This window comes from Podarcis filfolensis (genome assembly GCF_964270895.1).
Source record: "Podarcis filfolensis genome assembly, chromosome: 2".
NCBI classification, from domain to species: Eukaryota; Metazoa; Chordata; class Lepidosauria; order Squamata; family Lacertidae; genus Podarcis; species Podarcis filfolensis.
The window spans coordinates 74,813,695-74,834,291 of NC_139605.1; the positions used below are offsets into that span (position 1 = coordinate 74,813,695).

Consider the following 20,597-nt stretch of genomic DNA (forward strand, 5'->3'; position numbering starts at 1 on the left):
GCTCATCTCATTTCCTGTTCAGAAAACACCTTCCAAATTATACGTACTACAGTAATTAATAATTAACAACCAATTAACGGTGCTGCTGCTTTTAAGAGGTAGCTATAAAAGATTAATGAGTGACTTAATAGAGATTTCATATTTTTATAAGTCTGCCACTGCAGCTTCCTGGGAAGTCCTTTAACGATAATTCACTGGTGTATGTATCACCTTTGACAAAACCATCTGTAATGTATTTTACTACAACATACTGTGATTAATAGCTGTGTATAACTGGGAAGGCTCTATAAATAAACATAATCTTGTTTTATTTCTCTGTATCAGTACATTTGCCTGACTTCATTCAAGGATCTATAAAGTGCTTTAGAGAAATTATGAACATGGAAGTGGATCGTATTTTATTTTGCTGTTTTCCCTGAGTACCAGTTTATATAATCAGGAGAATCAAATGTTATGCATTGACTAGACTATTATTTTAGTGTGCAGCTTGTATGCAAATATGTTGAAGCACTAGAATCTAGGCCCTATAGCATAAAGTGTGGCACTCCAGGAAAACTTTGTCACATGGTTCTGATGATATTTAAAGTGACCTAAGAGGAAAGGAAGGGAGTGGCCTTTGCTATTTCTTCCAAGGTTCTGATTCTAATTCGCACTCCCTTTCTCTTAGAGCCTTGTCCCAGCTCCAGCCATGAGCCAAAACAAGGAAGGGTTAAAAAGTTTTCCCTTTCTTACCCTTTCAGTGTCTTAGACAGTAGAGCGAATAATAAAGTCAATAATAAATTAAGAGACCTTCTTCAGTTGGTTAGAGTGTGGTGTTGACAATGCCAAGGTTGCAGGTTCAATCCCTGTATGGAGCAGCATTGCAGGGGGTTGGACTAGATGATCCTCAGGGTCCCTTCCAACTCTATGATTCTGTGATTCTCCTGTCATCAATGCTGTACCTAATATTAAGGCATCTCATAGAACATTGATGTCTTTTTGTTCTGGCCTTTTATGCTCATCCCATGCAAAGGACACTGGAGGGTTATACATGTTTGTTACCCATCTGGCGGATAGTGAAATTCAGCTAATTAAAACCTGTCAAAGTCTCAGAAGTCAACTGGAGCAGCCTTTACTGTTGGCCTTTCAACTTCCATTTGAAATGAATTTGGACAGTTGAACTGACTGTTTTGCTAGCACAACCAGAGACTCTTGCCCTGATCACTTTGGGATTTTCTGGCTGACAGCTGGTGGCTTGAGACATGTACAAAAACTCGGCTTTGAGATTCCCTACCTCTAAATGGCCTAGATACAGCACAGTGCTGCCAGATGGCTGACATGTTGATTGAAGACTGGCCGTTTTGAGTCAAGAGCCAATGTTATGGCTCCAGTACAAGGGCTGCCCGCTTGTCGGTCATGGGCAGCATGTGCCCCCAATGAGGTTTATTTCTGGCAGCCTATCTTATCTTTTATTTTTACTTATGTTCCCATGATTCCAAAAACAATTTTCATTGGCAGCGGTCAAAAAGTATCAGTGCCAAACCAGTTGCTCAGCTTGCTCCTCGGGTCAGAATATTCAGTTCCACTCTTTTTAGGGCATTTCTGTGTTTCTACTGAATTTAAAACCTGAAAGTTCTGGACTGCCTGATTCCTTATGTTTCTGCCCAATCATCGAGAGATTCAAGGGAGTCACGGCTAGTGGTCCCCCATTGCTTCAATGCACAACTCATATCAACCAGGAGTCATGCATTCAGTATCGTGGGCCCAATTTTATAAAACTCCCTTCCAGCTGATGTCAGAAAGATCTCCTCCTTGTTGAACTTCCAACACCTACTGAACTTAAAAAACACCAGCAGGCATTTAACTGAATACTGATATTATGGTTTCGACTGCTTTGTTGTTTATTGCATTGTTTTCTCACTTGTACACTGTTTAGAGATGATTGTAATTAAATAGTATATACATTGCTGAAATAAAAAGTATATGTTAATCACTCTGGAAATGAATATATGTAAACACCAAGGTCTGATGCTTCTAAAGCAAATATTGCACGCACACACACATATCACTACACTACATAGCAATACAGTGGTACCTCGGGTTAAGTACTTAATTCGTTCCGGAGGTCCGTTCTTAACCTGAAACTGTTCTTAACCTGAAGCACCACTTTAGCTAATGGGGCCTCCGGCTGCCACCACGCCGCCAGAGCACGATTTCTGTTCTCATCCCGAAGCAAAGTTCTTAACCCGAGGTACTATTTCTGGGTTAGCGGAGTCTGTAACCTGAAGTGTATGTAACCTAAGGTACCACTGTATATGATTATGATGAATTAAATTTCCATACCTCCCTTCAACTGAAGATCACAGGGCAGTTTACAATATAAAAACACCAAAATACATACCACAATAACAAACAAAAGCAATACTCCCACCCATTTTAAAAAGCTATAGATTGTTTAAATAGCCAAAGGCTTGGGAGAAGAGGAATGCTTTTGCTTGGCACCTAAAGATATGTAACGAAGGCACCAGGTGAGCCTCCCTGGGGAGAGGAGTCCACAAGCAAGGAGTCACCACAGAAAAGGCCTGTTCTTGTGTTGCCACCCTCCAGACCTCTCTCATGAAGAAGGGCCTCAGATGATGATCGCAGGGTCAAGATTGGTTTATATGGGGAGAGGCAGTCCTTGAGGTATTGCGGTCTAATATGGGTATGGCATAAAGATCTCCATTTACAAGGCCTGTTGCAAGAGAAATATCTTTAGCAGGCACCAAAAGGACAATAGAGACTATTACAGTAGATATATATATATATATATATATATATATATATATATATATATATTGCTTTGTACTCAAAGCGTGCACCAACTCTGTAATCTGTAGGCAAAGTATCTGTTGGCAAATATTGTGTATGACTGAAGTGGGATTTGATTCAAGGACATCCTGGTTCCCGTTCCCATCCTCTTAAGTGGAACATTAGCTCTTGCCTGACACAAACCAGGAAGCTCAGATTAATATCCCATTCGGAATATTCCCTCTAGACAACATTTTGCAGCCAAAATGCCAGTGGAGATGTTTTCCCTTCCTCATTCCTATACTTTCCCAAACCACATGTGCTCAATTGGGTCAGTTTTAACAGGCATCAATTGCTTTTTAGTTGCCTCAAATAGTAGCCTAATTAAACAAGTTGATTTTAAACAAAATCCTTGGACAAGATACTTATACATTCATTTTATGTTTCTGCGCCCATAACCTTAAAAAACAGACTGCATAGTACATCTTTGTAAAAGATGTATCAGTAAGAACAAATGAAGTGTCTAGCTGGGTCAGACCAAAGATCCCGCACCCGGCTTCCCATGGGGGCCAACAAGATGTCTCTGGGAAGCCCACAATAGTTGGATCAGGTGAAATAGGAAGTCTGTATCACACAACTGGCAAGCACACACTGATACAAATGTATTTACTCAAATAAACAGTGAAAGGAAGCCACAAGCATCTTGTATGCATTGAGTGCCCAGAAATGGCATTCTCTTTGATCAACCACTGCAACTACAGCCAACAAGCAACTTGGGGTGCAATTTTGTATTTGCAGGCTGAGTGGCTGTACAATTTGGGAGAAGCTCTGCTATATGGGCAAAACTTCTTATATGCTGTCAACATAGAGATACATCAGCAGAACTCCCCCAATAGACCAGCAGAGCAGCCAAAATGGGATGCAGAGTTGGGTGGGGTAGGTGGCATGGAGGAGTACACTTATGCCAAATCCTATGCACCTTCAATCCTTTGCGACCCACCATTGATGGCAGAACTTTACACCCATCCTCAACCTGGTGCAAGGAATTTCTCTCCCACTGAATTCAATGGAAGAGGGGGGAAATTAAGTAGTCTCAGATCACATCCTACCCCATCCCCCTTGGCAGTGCTTAAGATAGGACAGAACTCAACACACCATCACAGCACAGCACCACAAGTATATCAGGAAGCAAGATGACAGGGTGTGCGGCACGGGGGCAATATCAGATGGAGTAGAGATGCTATGGTATTGTCTTGCACGCTCTCTCTCTCTCTCTCTCTCTCTCTCTCTCTTTCTGTGTGTGTGTGTGTGTGCGCGCGCGCGCATGCGCATGCGCGCTCGCAGTGCTGCTAGGTGTGTGCTGGGGACATTTTCCCATTCAGTGAGGTCATTGGCTACATCTTTTTTGGGTGTTTGTGATGACATGTAGAAACAATGTATAACAACACAAGTTCATGCACAACAGCTACACCAGTGTCCTGGCCTATAAAGGTTCCTCTTAACAGACATTCTGCTACCCATGTAGTTCCCATGCCATTCAGATAAGGCTGCATTCTGATTGCTAACCTGACTGTATCCTAGAATGATTATTTACATGTCACCAAAGAAAGATGGCAAAAGGTAGCACAGATTTGAATAAAACCTTTGTGCTAATTTATATTGTTACATGCCACCTGCAAGCTCTGCAAGCTTCCTCTGCAAGATTCCAGGGGGTTCCAGGCACTCACCCAGGGTTGTGTTTCGGTTGGGGAAATCAAGGCACAGTGGAAAATAGTTACTTTAAGAAATATGGTTTATTTTACATATACTTACACCTAAGGCCTTCAGTGGAGGGGGTACAGAACATTATACCCCAAAGCTGAAAATTGAAGTGTACTTATCAGGGACAGGGAACCAGTGGGTCTCTATATGTTGCTAGACAACAGCTATCATCCTTGACCATTTGCCTTGTTGGCTGGGGCAGATGGGAGCTGAGTCCAGCAATAGCTGGAAGGCTACAAGTTTCTGTTCCTGATGTAGAGGCAGAAGCTTGTGACCAAAGAGTCTCCCAGGGTGCTACCATTATAAAATTGGGTAGGTGCATCAACAAGCAGAAACAAGGAGCCTGCAAGTGTGGGTGCATATGGTCCAAAAGGACAAGAGAGTCAACACCCTTAGAAGAAGGAACTGAATAATGCAAAATTATAGTGATGTGCTCAGTGAATTGAGATATAAAGGCAGAGTTCCAAGCTGTACATATTTATACCTTGGCAGGGAGCCACTGCTCTATACAGCAGGTGTCAAAGCACGTGTGTCTCTTAGAACATGTGTCTTAGAGGTGCTTCTTGTTGCTTAAGGAGATAACTGTGCATCTTCTTAGGAGCAGAGTGTGCCCTGCCAAGATGCCCATGTTACACCAAACCATGCAAATCATTATTACCGGTAACTGAATTCACCGCCATGTTTGCATGATGCATTACTGTTATTAACTAAAGAGTGTTATCTCAGAAAACAGACGTGAAAAAGCTGTTACAATCTGAACTCTCCTTTTGTTTAATTGTTGATTGGGACACAGTTTGCTATAGCCCTTGGCTTTCAGTTATGGAAAAAACTTTCCATGACAACACCACTACCATATATAATTCCTATGGCAAAATAATATGAATCCCAGCAGGTAAGTCTGTGAGCTGCCAAAACCTGACCTCCCATGCTATTCTTTTGTCCCCTTTAGGCCCAATGGCGATTCTGAACCCCTCCAGATATTGTTGGGCTCCAACTTCCATCAGCACCAGCCAGCATGGCCAAAGGAACATAGGAAGCTGCATGAGACCATTGCTCGATTTAGTATTGTCTACATTGATGGACAGATGCTCTCTGACCTTTCAGGAAGCGGCCTGTCGCCAGGAGACACTTGAGGTTGAACCTGGGACCTTTTTTGCATGTGCAGCAGGTGCTCTTCCATTGAGCTACAGGCCAGGAAAGTCTGGAAGACCACAGATCCCCCAACCTATTTTAGGCTGTAGCCTAAAGTAAAGAGCCCCTTGTTGCTGGCATCTGTCTGTCTCAAAAGCAGTGCTATAGCTATGGGGGTGGCTAGCTCGCCCCCCCCCATGAAGCGTCCATTGAGGCTCCTGGGTGAAATAAAACCTAGTTTCGCCCTTCTCAAAAGACAATGGAGTGCACCTCTGGGGGTGAAATCAAACCGCTGCGTTAGCAGCAGCAAAGTGAGCTTGCTGGGGCACAAGCCTGGGCAGTGTGTATGGAGGTCCCGGGCTGCCCAGGCGACAAGACTTCCCTCTTGGCCTCACTGGTGCGGTCCAAAGAAAAGCAGAGCAATACGCTTGGCACCAGCTTGGCTACGGGAGTTGCCAGGAGGCATACAAGGTGCCATCCAACCACTTTGGGGACTCCACTCCGGATTTGTGTTGGGTTTCCTCCTTAGTCCTTCCTTGTCCTGAAGATTCCCCATTACTTTGGGGGTACACCTGCAGGGCAGGAAAAAGTTCGGCTTTCTCTGGGCTCGCGGTACCGCGCTGCGGAGAGAAGCAGCCCCTCCTGCTGCCTGTCCTCCGGCTCTGCAGCCAATTAAAGCGCAGGCCTGGGACCGAGAAGCAACTCCCGGCTGGAGGGACTCGGCGGCCAGGTGTCTGCGGTTGACCGGAAAGCGCGCGCATTCCCACGCCGGCGGCCGCTCGGCAAGCCCGAGCCGAGATCAGCAGCACCTGTTGCCACGGACGGTTTGACCCGCGGCGTGCGGAGGAGGCAGAGGCGCTTCCACGAGACTTGGCTGCGCGGTCGCCCGCGTGCTTCCACGAGCGCGAAGGGAAACGCAGAAAACTCCGCGGAGTCCTTTCTTGCGCCGCAGGTGGGGCAGCTGCCTCGCTCCCCCCGCCCCCGCATCGCGATATAAAGAGAAGAGAGGCTTCCGAACAGGCGCCTTTTCCTTCCCTCCAGAGAGAGCGCTCGCTCGCTCGCGCAGCACTGCAAGGTACAGTAGCCCAAGCCGGGGAAGCGCCTGGTTTCCCTCGTGGCCGAATTGCTTTGCGGCTCCCCACGGATTATTCTTCCTCCGCCGTTTCCCCCTCTGGAGCGGAGGAAGGCGCCCGGCGGGGAGCCCGCTCTGATTGGCTGCCACTGACTGGCCCGGCGCAAAGCAGGCAGCGCGCTGCCTACCTAAGAAAGGCAGCTGGAGGGAAAGCGGGAGAAGCCGGCTGCCTCACAGAGAGAGAGAGAGAGAGGAGAGGAGAGGAGAGGAGGCAGCCCGTGAAGGAGCTTGAAGGTCTGCTCGGCGCGGGCTTTCCTGTCGCTTCATCCCGGGACAGCAACTTCACTGAAGCGGCGGAGGGGCGCGCAAAGTGTTAGCAGGCAGCAGCCGCGGCGGCTGAGCGGCTTTGACTTCCCTCCGCGGCGCCGGATAGTGAGTGAGAGACGCGGGACGGAGCGAATGGTCGAGGCGGCGCGCTCCTTCCCCGCCGTGCGAGACGCCCGCCTCGCCTCTACTCGGAGGAGACGACGGCGCGAAGAGCCGCCGCGGAGCAGATGCAGCCGGCCACGTGAGCAGCGGGGCAGCTGGACCATGGTGGGGCCGTCCGGGCTGCTCTCTCTGCAATGGTGAGACCTCGCTCCTGCTGGGATGCCCGTGCGCGCGCGCGCGCGCGTCCCAGTCTCCCCAGTTGCTTTATTTCCGATCGCTGGTTTGTTTTATCTCTGGACCTCTTTTCCAAAAAGGAAAGTAAGCCAGAGTTGCCTCTCCACCCCCTTCATGAGGACAGGTTCTGCCAGGCTGCCTAGGGATGATGAGGTATTCTGCATATGTTCAGAGGCACTCTTGCGTCTACTAATACCGGTTTGCAGGGCTGAAAACAATCCCCTATTGGCTTGCACGCTGCCGATAGGTTTCCCGGAAGTTGTTACGGAGAATCTATCTTTCGAAGGCATGTTCGTACACGCACTATCGGGTGGTTCTGGGTCGCCTGCCTCCAGATAGTGCCTGGAAGTAATTTGTTAGAGTAGAGGACTCTTAAAAAGAAGGCAGCCTTCCTGCTGGAAAATATGACAATACCTGGGAAGCAGCCCAACGTAAATAATCCGGATCAGAAGAAATATAACCTTGGTCTGAAAGAGGGTGTCAAAAACAAAAGTTTCCTGCCTGTCCAAATGCGTCCACCGAATTAATAGCTAGGTGATGCTAGAGAGTTTATACATTGTGCTAGAGGTAGGTAAAGGAAGGTGGCAGAACTTTGAACTTTGCTTTATTATTGGTTTGTTTTGCTCCATAATTTCTTACCTGGTCAGAGAGGGAAGTTCTGTATTGGCAGCCCCCCCCCGGTGATGTAATAGATATCTTCTGAAGCAACGGTACATTAGAAAGGTTTTTTTTTTCCTTCGAAAGGAATAATAAAATGCATGAGTATCAAAAGCAAAAGTTTCCTGCCAGTGGAAATGCATACTGACCAAGTAACTAGGTGATGTTGTAGTATCTACGTTGTGTGTTAGTTATGTAAAGAGGAACGTGAAAAAGAGGAATCCGAGGAACCGTTGAACTGTGTTTGATTAGTGCTTTGCTTTGCTCTGTAATTACTTATAAGGAAGTTGTGTATTGGCAAGGGGCTGCCCCAGGTGATAATAGATAGCCTCTGATGTAAGTTAGAAACCTTTACTTCACTACTACTGAATACTGGGCATGGTGCAAACAAATGGAGCGTAGGCAACAAAGCACAAGCATCCTTTAAGAGGTAGAAAGTGAGGGGAGGAGGTGTGTAGGAACAAAGCTGGGGTTGGGATGGTGAGTGTCCTGTATGCTTTTATGGTATTGAGGTTCACAGCATTGTGGAAGATGTTTCTTTTACTTAGCGGAACAGTGCATGGAAGAAAGAGCAGTGTATGTTAATGGAGAAGGGCTGCAGTTTCTTGGAGCTACCTAGGATTAAACTGCAGCAAAGTAAATAACTCATTGCAGTCAGTTTTGCCTTGCTGTTAAGCACAGAAAAGTGTGTGTGTGTGAACATAATATATAGGGAGGGGGAGCCAGTTCATGAATGCAAGGAAAGACACACAAATGAACTGAACTTAAAAATTCAACATAGAACACATTGGATTCAATAATATGCTGTACCACACAGCGACGCAAGAAGTAGTCTTAGGTTTCCATTTATTAAGGGAGCAACTTTACCACCACAGGATTTGAGAGCCATAGCTGTCATACTTTTCATGTTACAAGTATAGGATCATATCGCAAATGCAAATATGAATTTATGTAATGGAAATTGCAAAGCAATTTCAAATCATTTTCAGTAAAAAAATTATTTGCATTTTTTTAAACATGTAGTTTTGTACCCTGTTATCTGTGAATATTGATATAGTCACATAAGTGAAGGGATTATTTATTTTAAGGCCAGGTGCACACATCACATTCAAATGACTTGTTTTTCCACCATGCCATTATTGTAGGTGTCCAGCTACACACATACACATTCAGTTACTAAATTTTTCAAGAACAATTTTTCTGTTTATTTGCACTCACTTTTTAAATTCTTTTTATTGATGCTTTCCTATAGTAATGACTCTGCTAAAATTACTGCATGATCCTGTGCATGTCTACTCTGCAATAAGATCCACTGAATTCAGTGGTCCTTTCTCATTAGTAAGTATAGGTTTGTCACCTAAGTGACATTTTGATGATGCTTGGACAAGTGAAGCAGCTTTTTTCTCTACTGAACTGCCAATCAGCAGTAGAGAAAAGAAGAATTGGAAGAACATTTCTGGATATGTGCCAGGAAGGAATTTTCTGCTGAGCTCTGTTTGAACTGGTAGATGCTTGAAGGCTTAAACATTTCTTATGTATAACAATTTCATTTTCTTTGGCTGCTGCTAATGATGAGTAGATCTCTCCAGAATTTCCAGACTTGCATATCTAAGAGCAAGGTGCCACAGCCTTTCGTCAAACTACTTGCAGCTTAATACTCAAATCAGCACATAGTTAGATCATAGGACTTTAGCTGCTGTTTTATCTGACTTGTCTGCTCCTTTAAGTAGCTGCTGAATTAATATAAAACACTGTTCCTGAAGAATTTCTTGAAAACTTCAAAAGTTGTACAGTTTTCCCCACACACCATTAACTAAGCAATAGGATGCAAATGTGATAAATAAATAAACCTCTGTAGTTACGTCATTATTGATTCCATTTTATAGACTGGGTTCACTGAAGCCCAGAGTAATTTAACTGAGGCTATCTTCTGAACTTGTGGCTGAATGGAGAAGTTTGAACTCAGAACCCATGGTTTCCAAGTCAGTGCACCAATGACCAATGTACACTCATGCAAAGAGTCAGATAAAAAAATAGGCTGACTTTTTGTGATCGCATGGGATGTCCAATCAGTGGGAGAAAAGACAAGGGAGACACAAAGAGATGAACCTAGTACAAAGATAAGCACCATGGTCGCTTGCAATGGATCAACAAGGAGTATCTGTTGTCACAATTTTGTGAGGACACTTACACTTCTTCACGTTGGGGCAGTTATCGCAGTAATGCCTCTGCTTGTTTGATTTTTTTTCGGTGAAAACTAACTGCAGAGAAAGTCAACTTAAAAGTGACACTAGTTTACTATGCTATTAGCTCATATTCAGTGTGGACAATACTAAGCTAGAAAAACCAGTGGCCTGACTTAAAATAAGGCAGCTTCCTGTGGCACTTCCTAGGCACATGAGTAGTTAATGGAGAACACTCTGTGAATGCTGCCTGTCTGTAGACTGAGCAGTGAAAGTGTATTCTGCTAATGGATCTTTCATTAGAGTTTGAATTATTGGAGCACTGGGGGGGGAAAATCTGGAAAGTCTTAATTGTATCTTTCTTCGGAGGCATCTTAAATAATCCTCCTGCAATGCAACGAGATAGAACCCGGAGTCACTGAAAAAAATCGAATGCCTGGGTATTGCAGCTGCTGTTCTGTAGCCATCATTAGATAAACCCCTCCTCATTTCTTTAGACCTTGGTACCCAAACTAGGTCCACTGTAAAGGTAGAAGAAACCGGCTTAGAGCATATGATGCCACTTGCTTTAGAAACAAAGTTATTTAAAGCACTCTACGTCCTCTGGTTTGTGAGTGAGCCGGAGAGGGCTGTATCCCATCTTCTGTGTTACTGTTACTGTTATTTATTACCCACCTTTCACCCTAAGGTTACAAATTTAAAACACAAAATTTAAAAGAATTTAAAATAGCTAACAGCAGCATAGGTACTTAGTGCTTCATATGTGGAATCGCCAATAAAACTGTGTGTGTTTGTGTGTTTGTTCAGAAGTAGCAGCTTCACCTTTTGTTTACCTGAATACTTATTGCTTTCTTTCACCTCCTATGTTCACTGCTGGAAATTTCTGCAGGTTATCCATAAGGCAAAGGTGCGGCTCACTATTTGGCAATGGCTGGGATAACAGTGACTCTTGCTCCTTGGGAAACATGGAGGCCGTTTTCCTTGGTAAGGTTCCTGGGGCAGATGGAAAGGCTCCAAAGTTCCTTCATGGAATTGGCTGTAGTTGCATCTCTGATGGGAAAGCTTGTTGGAGTTAGTCTCTAATATAAAATGCTTTGCATTCTGCAGGAAGCTGTGAAATACCAAGGGACAAGACGGGAGTACAAATTGTAAAACATCTTAGTGCTGGAACTAGGCAGCTGTTGGCTAATATCATACACACCATTTTTCAAGGTGAAAATACCAGGTAGAGATATCATCTCTCTCACACACCCTTGGTGTTCTCTCCCGAAAGGAAAATCATGCTGTTTGTTCTCTCTTCTCTCTCTCTTGCAGGATAGTCTTATAGCGAGATTGTTGCCATGACGTTTGGTCGAAAAAGGGAAGCAATTTTTTAATGTTTTACTGGGTGTTGGAATAAATACTTGTTTACATTGTAATTTCTTTATGGAGTTTTCAGTGTGTGAATGTTTGTGTGCATACAAAATATAAATCCTGGTTTTCATAACTTTATGAAATAACTGTACTACTGGGAATAGGAGTTTCCCCTTTCCTTTCAATTTCAAATGGACTTATTATTTCTGAGCTTTTCATACATTTTTTTCCAGGCTGTTGTTGTTGGTGGAAATAGGGCTTTTTCTGTGGGATTTTTTTTTGGGGGGGGGTGTGGAAATGCTTCCTTGCAAGACTTCCACTATGCCACCTGAACTTCCCTACAGTGTTCCCCCTCCTCTCCTACTTGCAAGCATCCATCCCCACAATGTACCTTCTAATAGCAGTTGCAGGAGCTATACATACCCATGTGTATGAGGCTGCTCCACTGCCCTTCAGTAGACCCCAAAGTTTTACCCACAGAAATAACCCAGTGCAAAGAATCATAGGATGTTCTTTCTTTCTTTCTTTCTTTCTTTCTTTCTTTCTTTCTTTCTTTCTTTCTTTGATGGAATTGTGGTTTACCAGGGCTTCTAGGTCCTTAGTAAGGATTGAGGATTTGTGCACCACTTCATAAGTATTGGAGGAAGGGGAAGGCAGTGGGCCAGCTTGAAATGGGCCAAAGTTATTTCGGAGCTGAGCTGAAATTCAATGAGGTTTTGGCTTGGATACTAAGGAACTTGAATCTCAAACTTTGGAAGTTTCCGTTTGAGAATCTGAGTTTGAAGAGACTTCCAGGTCATCTAGTCCAGCCCTCTTGCTGCTGCTGCTGCTACAACATTCTTACTTTCCACTCCAATCACTCTAATATCATTGTTTTCAGTATTCATCAAATATTCCGATCCTGTCTTTTCTCAGAATCTGTTTTGGTAACTGGTCTGAAATATAGTTCCAACCTACTACATGAATAATGGTTGCTTGCTTGCTCATTTATGGATTTGCAAGCTGTGGCTGAAATCCCTTACCGTGACCATGATTTTATTGAATGGCCTTGGGCAAGTCACTACTGGTAGCCAAACCTACCTCACATACTTACTATGGAGCTAAAATGCTCCCCCCTTTTTAGGAAAAGCAGGAGGGGGATAAAAATTTAAGAAAACAAAACCACACTCTTGCTTTCCCTCTTTATTTTTGTCCATTCTAGAAGACACTTTGTAACCTGGGATAGACCCAGGATTTATGTTTGTGTGTAGGGGAGCGGGGACAGAGCCTCAGTTTGTTAATTCTTTTTTATTATTTACTTAGGGGGGCAGCTGCCCCCCCTTGGCTACACCCATGGAAAGACCACTTGGGGAAGGAAGAGGGGAAAACTGGATTAGATTGCTTTCCCCCCAAAGCAGCTGGTTCTGATTTGTTCACGTTATGCAATTCTATTAGCCTTATTGTTATACCAAATAATTTCATTTTAAAAGAGAAAATAGCCCTAAATGAATAAAAGTGGTTGCAGACACACGAGTAACAGTGGGAGACGCATCCACTAATGTACACCGAAAAGCAAATTAATTTGAAAGAAGACAAATTAGGCTAAGCCAGTTTTATATAATTAGGTGAACAATTATTGAAAATAATGGAAAATGTAATCAGCACTCAGCTTGCACTGTGATTAGGTGTTGAGGTAAGGAGGGGATGCCTATTAAACAGTTCAGCACCGCAGAATATTAATGTGTGCCACAATGTTTCTGGTGCATATTTGAAGCATGCAACAAAATTCATCGCATTACTAGGAGACAAGTTGGGCTTACTCCTGAGACAGTGGGTTTAAGATTTATAGTCTTAAAACATGGAGGGGTGGGGGTAGGGAAATTAAACTCCTAGGTACTAGCCCCAGGGTTGTTTTTTTTAAAGTGCTGGCCCTCAATAGATATATTTCAGATTCCAGGTGTGGGGCTTATTTCACCCATGCTGAAACTCTAAACTTAAACCACACATGGGTCAAGAGATCAATCAAAAAGTTAGCTTACATCTCTTCTTTGCTAGTTAAAACCTTGAGGTGCAAACTGACCTGCACCCTGCACTTTTTATCGGAGGCGCTTTTGTATGTTTTCCCCGCTCCCAGCAAGGTTCAGAGGGTGGCAACAAAAGAACGATCCTCTTCTGTGGTGGCTCCTCGATTGCTGAATACTGCCCCCAGAAAGGCTCGCCTGGCACCATTAATATGTGTCTTTAGATGCCAGGCAAAAAATTCCTCTTTACCCAGGCCTATGGCTATTAAATAATTTATGGACTGTAAAAGTGTGGACAGTTATTATGATTACAGTGGTACCTCAGGTTAAGAACTTAATTCGTTCTGGAAGTCCTTTCTTAACCTGAAACTGTTCTTAACCTGAGATACCATTTGGGGCCTCCTGCTGCCGCTGCGCCGCCACTGCACAATTTCTGTTCTCATCCTGAAGCAAAATTCTTAACCCAAGGTACTATTTCTGGGTTAGTGGAGTCTGTAACCTGAAGTGTCTGTAACGTGAAGCGTCTGTAACCCGAGGTACCACTGTATTTTACTATTGGGCTGTCTGCCAGTAAGCTTTTGGCTTTGTTTTTATCATTGGACTTTTGCAGTAGTTGGGAGTGGGCAATAGCAGAATTTGCCATGATAATGCCATGGCACCAGGAGAGTGTTGATACTTGGCCCCTAAAGAGCTTTAACCTGCTTTCAGGTGTGTGGTGTTAACTCTTGCTCTCAACACCCCCTCTCCCTCGGTCAAGGGCCCCAGTAACCTAGCAGAGACTGCATGGTGCCTGTATGTGGGCCCCACTTTGATATGCCCCCTCGAAGCAGCATAAATGTAATGTTTTAGCTGGTAGGAACAAAGCTGTGACTCTTGTATAACTATCAGTCGTGCTATAGCAGTGGTGGGGAACCTCTGGCCTTATACTACAACCACCACCATTCCTGAATGGTGGTCTTGTTGGTGGGTGCTTTTGGGGGAGTACAGTGGTACCTCAGGTTAGAAACACCTCGGGTTACAAACACTTCAGGTTACAGACTCTGCCAACCCAGAAGTAGTACCTCAGGTTAAGAACTTTCCCCCGGGATGAGAAGAGAAATTGCGTGGTGGTGGCGGGAGGCCCCATTAGCTAAAGTGGTGCTTCAGGTTAAGAACGGTTCACGTTAAGAACGGACCTCCGGAACGAATTAAGTTCGTAACCAGAGGTACCACTTATCTGGAGAGCCTCAGTTTTCCCATCATTCTGCTGTAGCAACAGCTACAGAAATAGCTAGAGTTTATACCCGCTTCTGCAAATCAACAGGATGAATAATTCATGCTTGAGGTTTTTTTGGATGGGTTTTTTTTTTATGGCCACCAGCCATGATGGCTGTTCTGCCTCTCCACTGTTGGAGGTGGAATGCCTCTGAATGCCAGCTGCTGGGAACCACAAGTGAGGAGGTTGCAGCTGTGCTTGGGTCCTGCCCACAGGCTCCCCATGGGCATCTGGCTTGACCACTATGAGAACAGTGTTGGTCTGGGCTGATCCAGCAGGGCTCTTCTTTTGTTTTATGCAAGTCTACCCTGAGCAAGGAGTAAGAAAGTGTATTTTTTCACTCTAGCTGCTGCGGCAGTGTCCACCCATTTGCACTGCAGAGTTCACTCCCATTAGCTTTCATGTTTTATGATGGTTGGCCCCGTTAAATTCTGAATGGAAATAGGTTTTATGTACTTAAATTTATTTGTGTGTGTGTGTGTGTGTGTGTGTGTGTGTGTGTAAGAGAAGCCCTTCTGTTTCTATTCAGAGGTGCCTTTCTGCCTCAACGTAATTTGGTCCTTGGAGTGCAGGATGGAGATGAACCTGATGTACTGCATTATTACTGGAGGTGAAGAATCCCAACTCCTGCCATTGAAGTCCCTGCTGCACCATTGGCAGGTTCTTACTGGCCATGTACATACAATCCTGAGTTGTTACTAGGAATGAGGGACAGATTAGATTGAGGAGAGGGACAGTGGCTGGAAAGAAGTCGGGAAAGAGAGAGATGGAGGAGAAGGGTGGAAAGAAGAGAAAGTGAAGGATAGAGAGGGAAGAACGAGGATTGAAAAGATAAAAAGGAAGGGTGAGATGGAGGCAACAAGGAAGTGAATGGAGCTAAGGGGCTAAGGAAGAGACATGGGAAGTAAACCTGACAAGGCATGGATGGATGAAAATAAAGAGGAAGAATAGAGGGAAATGGAGGAGGAGTGTGTTGTGCTCTGGCAACCCCAGAAATCCTTCTCATGCCTACTGCTGCTGCAGGGTCTGTGCAGGTAAACCATAACGATCAGTATTACCATTACCACCATCAATATAGCCTCAGTGAATATAAATAAAGCTTTAATATTCACTGTGCGATAAACTCCCTCCCTACTTTTTAGGTCCCTTCCCCTACTTTTAGGCTGGTGATGGGCCTGATATAGGTTGCAGTCCTAACCCCAGTTACCTTGGAGTAAGCCTGTTGAATTCAGTGGAATTTACTTTTGAGTAGATGTGATTAGGATTAGATCCTTAATTATTTATACAGGATATAGGTCACATATGTTCTTTTGCAGATATGCAACTGAAGCTGGATATGCGACTTGCACAGTATTGCAGTTAGATCTATAACAGGCTTCCTCAACCTCAGCCTTCCAGATGTTTTTGGCCTACAACTCCCATGATCCCTAGCTAGCAGGACCAGTGGTCAGGGATGATGGGAATTGTAGTCTCAAAACATCTGGAGGGCCGAGGTTGAGGAAGCCTGATCTATAAGCAAGCAACAACGTTAAACTCATGTTTTCAAGTCAAAGCCCAGGATTGTTCCTATGTCTCTAAGAGAAATAAAACAAAATAAAACCACTAATGTTGTGCGAAAAGGAGACCGAAGCTGCAAGGGCTATATGCCTGGAAATGTTTGCATGTTCAGCCTTTTTCTTGGACAGCAAATTGCATTGACATTTGTGGAGAAGGTTTATTGAGCGGGCATTATAATGATCAGTCCTTGGCTTGCTTCATGCAGTAGCATGAAACAGCCCAGTTAGATTTCATATGGATTCGATAAATGTTAAATGTTAGAGTAAATGCTTATTGAAGTGTCCTGAATCAAAAGCTGTTTTTACTGCCGCGGTGGTTCTTATCATAAAAACCTTAAGGGGGTTCTGACGCATGTGGTTTCATGATACCGCAGGAATGGGGTTTTCTGGTAGCTGCTTGTGTCTTGTTAGTGCCATTATTTTCTGTTTCTTGCTTTTGGCTTTGCACAAATTGGAATCTATGATACAACATCTGTAACAAAAAGATATTCTGTAGAGCTTGCTAAAACTAGTTTAAATTGTCCTAAATTCTTTGATTATGGGAGCAGGGTGGGCATGTGAGGCTAGGTGGATTTTGAATTGAATGCTCGGTGAGCATTTCAAGTATAACCAAAACTAATCACATAATTAAATATTTAACTTTCCCCTCAAAGACAGAATCTCTTTGAGCACTGAAAGTTCATGTACATGTGTGAAATAATGGTAATTCCTTCACTTTGTGTTTTGTTCAGTTGTTATAAAATGGTTGCTTTTGGGAACCTTGGGGACCACAGATGTTGTTACACTACAGCTCCCATCCTCTCCGCTAATTGGCTCTGCTGGCTGGGGGGTTGATGATGGTTTTAGTCCAGCATCATTTGGACGGTCACAAATCCCCCCCATACCTGCTTTAGAAGCTCTCCTGAAGAAGAGGGGCTGGGAGAGTTCACAAAAGCTTAAAGGTGCAAAGTTCTGCATGGAAGGGTGAAAAGTCTTTCCAGGAATGTTTGGCTTGCATACAACATGGACAGAGGTTCATTCTAGGTACCTTGCAGCTAAGGGGAGATAACAATTTAACATGTACCCACCCATTCTAATTGGCTAAACAGTTCAGAGGGGAACTGAAAATTATAGGGCCCCTGTCATGACTCTGTGTTAAGAGTGAGTCACCTGGATTGCATTATTCCATTATAATGAGAAACTGAGGTTTCAACAGACAGACTTGAAACTTGGCAGTGTAGGAGAGGTGAACTTAAGCATGCTCCATGCTGTATTTGGGATGTAAAAAAAAAAAAAAAGACTTGCTTTGGAAGAGTTAAAGGTGTGGTGAGCAACTTCAGGAAGCTGACAGATGTTGTGTGCTTTTATTCAACAACTTTGGTGTGTTTCAGAGAGAAATGTTTTGTTTTGCTGGCTTATGGGGAGTAATCTAGTATGTGCCATTACGTGAGTTCTGCAACATGCTTGTAGTTTTTTTAAATAAAAACTACAATCGGGGTTAGTATTGATTTAAAAGCTGCAGTCTCAGCAGTATTTTTCTCCTGAAACAGGTTTGTTTTGTTGTTTTTAAATGGGATTTATGCAATATATCATTCTAAGCATTTACAATATAGTAGAGGAAAACCACTCATATCCCATGAGGATAATCTTTCACGTTCTGCATACGCATGCAGTCCATACTCTGGGGCCAACACTATACCTATAAATGCTACTGTTAACCATAAAGTATTAGGTTCTTAACACTGATGTATTTTCATTATTGCTGCTAGCCAGTGGCATGTGATCATTGGACTAAGGAGACTAGGTTAGTCCCCTAAATGTTCCCCTGGCACCTCCATCTCAAAGCCTGGGAGGCTTCTGCCTGGCTTAGCGAGAGATATGTGATTCTCACACATGTGACACCAACACGGCCCCCCCTCCCCATTGCTCTCACAAGCTAGTGCCTCTGGCCCTAACTGTTCCCCTATGAAAAATTTCACTGAACATTGCTGCTGCTAGGGTATATCAGTGATATCAAAGGATGAGAAGTGTATCAATGAAATCACCCAAAACCATAGTCCTTTAATCCTGCAGAAGTCACAGCTTCTGTCTGAGCAGCAGCTGTATTTTCTGTGGAGAAATGTATAGAAGTCATCTGAATCTGTGGAAAGTTCTTCATTCCTAAAACCTTTGTTTCACTAATGTGAAGCATTTGTCAGGCACCATCCCACTCATGTGAAATTCTTTGACATTTTATTATCTCAGGGGATTAAAAATGAACAGCAAATGACCTGTAATTGACGTAAGTGTAGTGCCATGAAGATTGAGATGTGATAATGAGCTGGGATATGCTCCTAGATTCTGCTCCTGGAAGCCAAATCTAGAAGACTGTTGTCTGCCCAGAAGAGAGAACTTTAAGAGTGGTGGCTGGATATTTGCAATGTGACATTAATCAGGTTTATCAAGGGAGATGGAATAGTCAGAAAACATTCATTTGTTTCCCATCTTTTCCATGACCTTTGTGTTTGCTGTCTAGACCTGCATTAAATATAGAAGGGATACGTAAATTTTATGCCCTTGTACTTGAATGAGGTAGTTCCTCTGACTTGGTGGGTAACAGACATGGTGGTAAAACAGATAAAAGGCCAACAACATGTGCTAAGTCCTAGAGTCTGTTGACTGTTTATGGCACATTTGTGCTACATTTAGAACCATATTCATTTGCTCAGGTTTTAAGAAATGTTTGAAATCGGCATTGATGGAAATCTATGTGTGTCTTCTTCAGCTTTTGAAAAAGCAATAGCTTGGCAATTCTTTTTGTTAAAGATCTTTGGATCAAGTGGAACCTGGAAGAATATGGTTTTAAGCATGATTGGACAGATTGGAGCATGATTGGAGCACAGTTCCCATGTGGCCTAGGTGCTTCTATACCATAACATCTCTACTGTACCTATCTTAGAACTATATGCTCAGCCTTGAAATTAATGAATGCATGCAAGGATGCCTGAACATTCCAGTACAGCTTGAGCATCCTTTGTTTACTTTGACTCTCAGAGGCTTTGTTTTCTGTGTGGATGCCCCTAATGGCTGGGCACTGCTTGCTCAACCCCCCCCCCCATTTCTTTGCTTGACATTTTATAAGGTCTCAATAGATAATCACAGATTGCTCAGGTTTTGCAGCTGATTGGAGGCAAATAACCAATTAAATCCTAGGTAAGAATAGCTTCGCAGCACAGCTGCTTGATGCTGTTCTGGTGCCCTCTGGCTACATGCTGTGCACACAGTTAGACAAAGGGAACATTGAGAAGAGCAATAAACTAATTTCAAGTTGGTGCCAGTATTTAACTGCTTGTGCACTATAGTGAGAGAGAAGAAAGCCAGCTGACAGGAAGCACGTTGCTGCTGCAAATACCAGCTTTGGTCCTTTATTCATCAGCCTTCAGTGACTGTACTAAACTCCTTACACCCTCCTGCTGAACTTTATGCATAAGCAGCACTTTGCTAGATGATACCCCTAAGCAAGGTAGGTAATTTGCATCGCGTTCGTACAGGCTTAGGACATTCATCTTGCTTTCCTCTGGGACACACTAAGCAAATTCAGTTTATTTTTCCTAGTGCTATAGGAAATATACTTGCATATTCTAAAAAGAGGGGGTTTTGTGTGTTTTTGGTGTCACTGAGAATTTCATCTTAATAGGATCAAAAATCTAATTTGACATCTTGATGCTTTCCGTTTAGTCTCTCCAGTCAGTTAAATTTTCATGACATCACTGTGTTTTTCCATTAAGACAATTTTCAATCACTTAAATGTTAAGATACATTATTTTGAGAATTTTCACATGAATTCCAGTTTTGAAACAGTATTTTGGGATATATCAAAAACACAGGTGCTAAATGGGGGAACTAATGTTCATCTTGCCCTTGGATCTAGTCCTGGGGTAGCACTTGCATTGAAATTTGGTTAGTTGTTGGCATTCCCATGTGGTCACCAATGTTGATGCATGGAGTGCTGGTGACATAGTGTATTTTGGCATATTCTGGTGCAGGGTTGGGGTACCTTGGGACTCTCCCCAGGCCATAACCCTCACTGGTCCTGCTTCATGCCCTCCTGGAGTGTTTATGTGTGACTGTAACACATCATTGAACTGTGATAATACCTTTTGCTTGCCTGGATGGAGAAATATGCATAATACAGAGACTTGGTTCCTTTAGTGGGATTTCCTACTGTGTGCACATGTC

The 20,597-nt window shown here is 43.6% G+C and overlaps 1 protein-coding gene across 4 annotated transcripts in view; it reads left to right on the forward strand.

The window, feature by feature from the left end:
• The first annotated feature begins 6,438 nt into the window (after nt 1-6,438).
• The window catches only part of HTR4 (5-hydroxytryptamine receptor 4), a 169,888-nt gene continuing 155,729 nt past the window's right edge, over nt 6,439-20,597 (forward strand). For all 4 annotated transcript variants that reach the window (XM_083597354.1, XM_083597356.1, XM_083597355.1 and 1 more), the window contains exon 1: nt 6,439-7,359. The gene's annotated coding sequence lies outside the window, so the exon portion shown is untranslated. The remainder of the gene's footprint in view (nt 7,360-20,597) is intronic.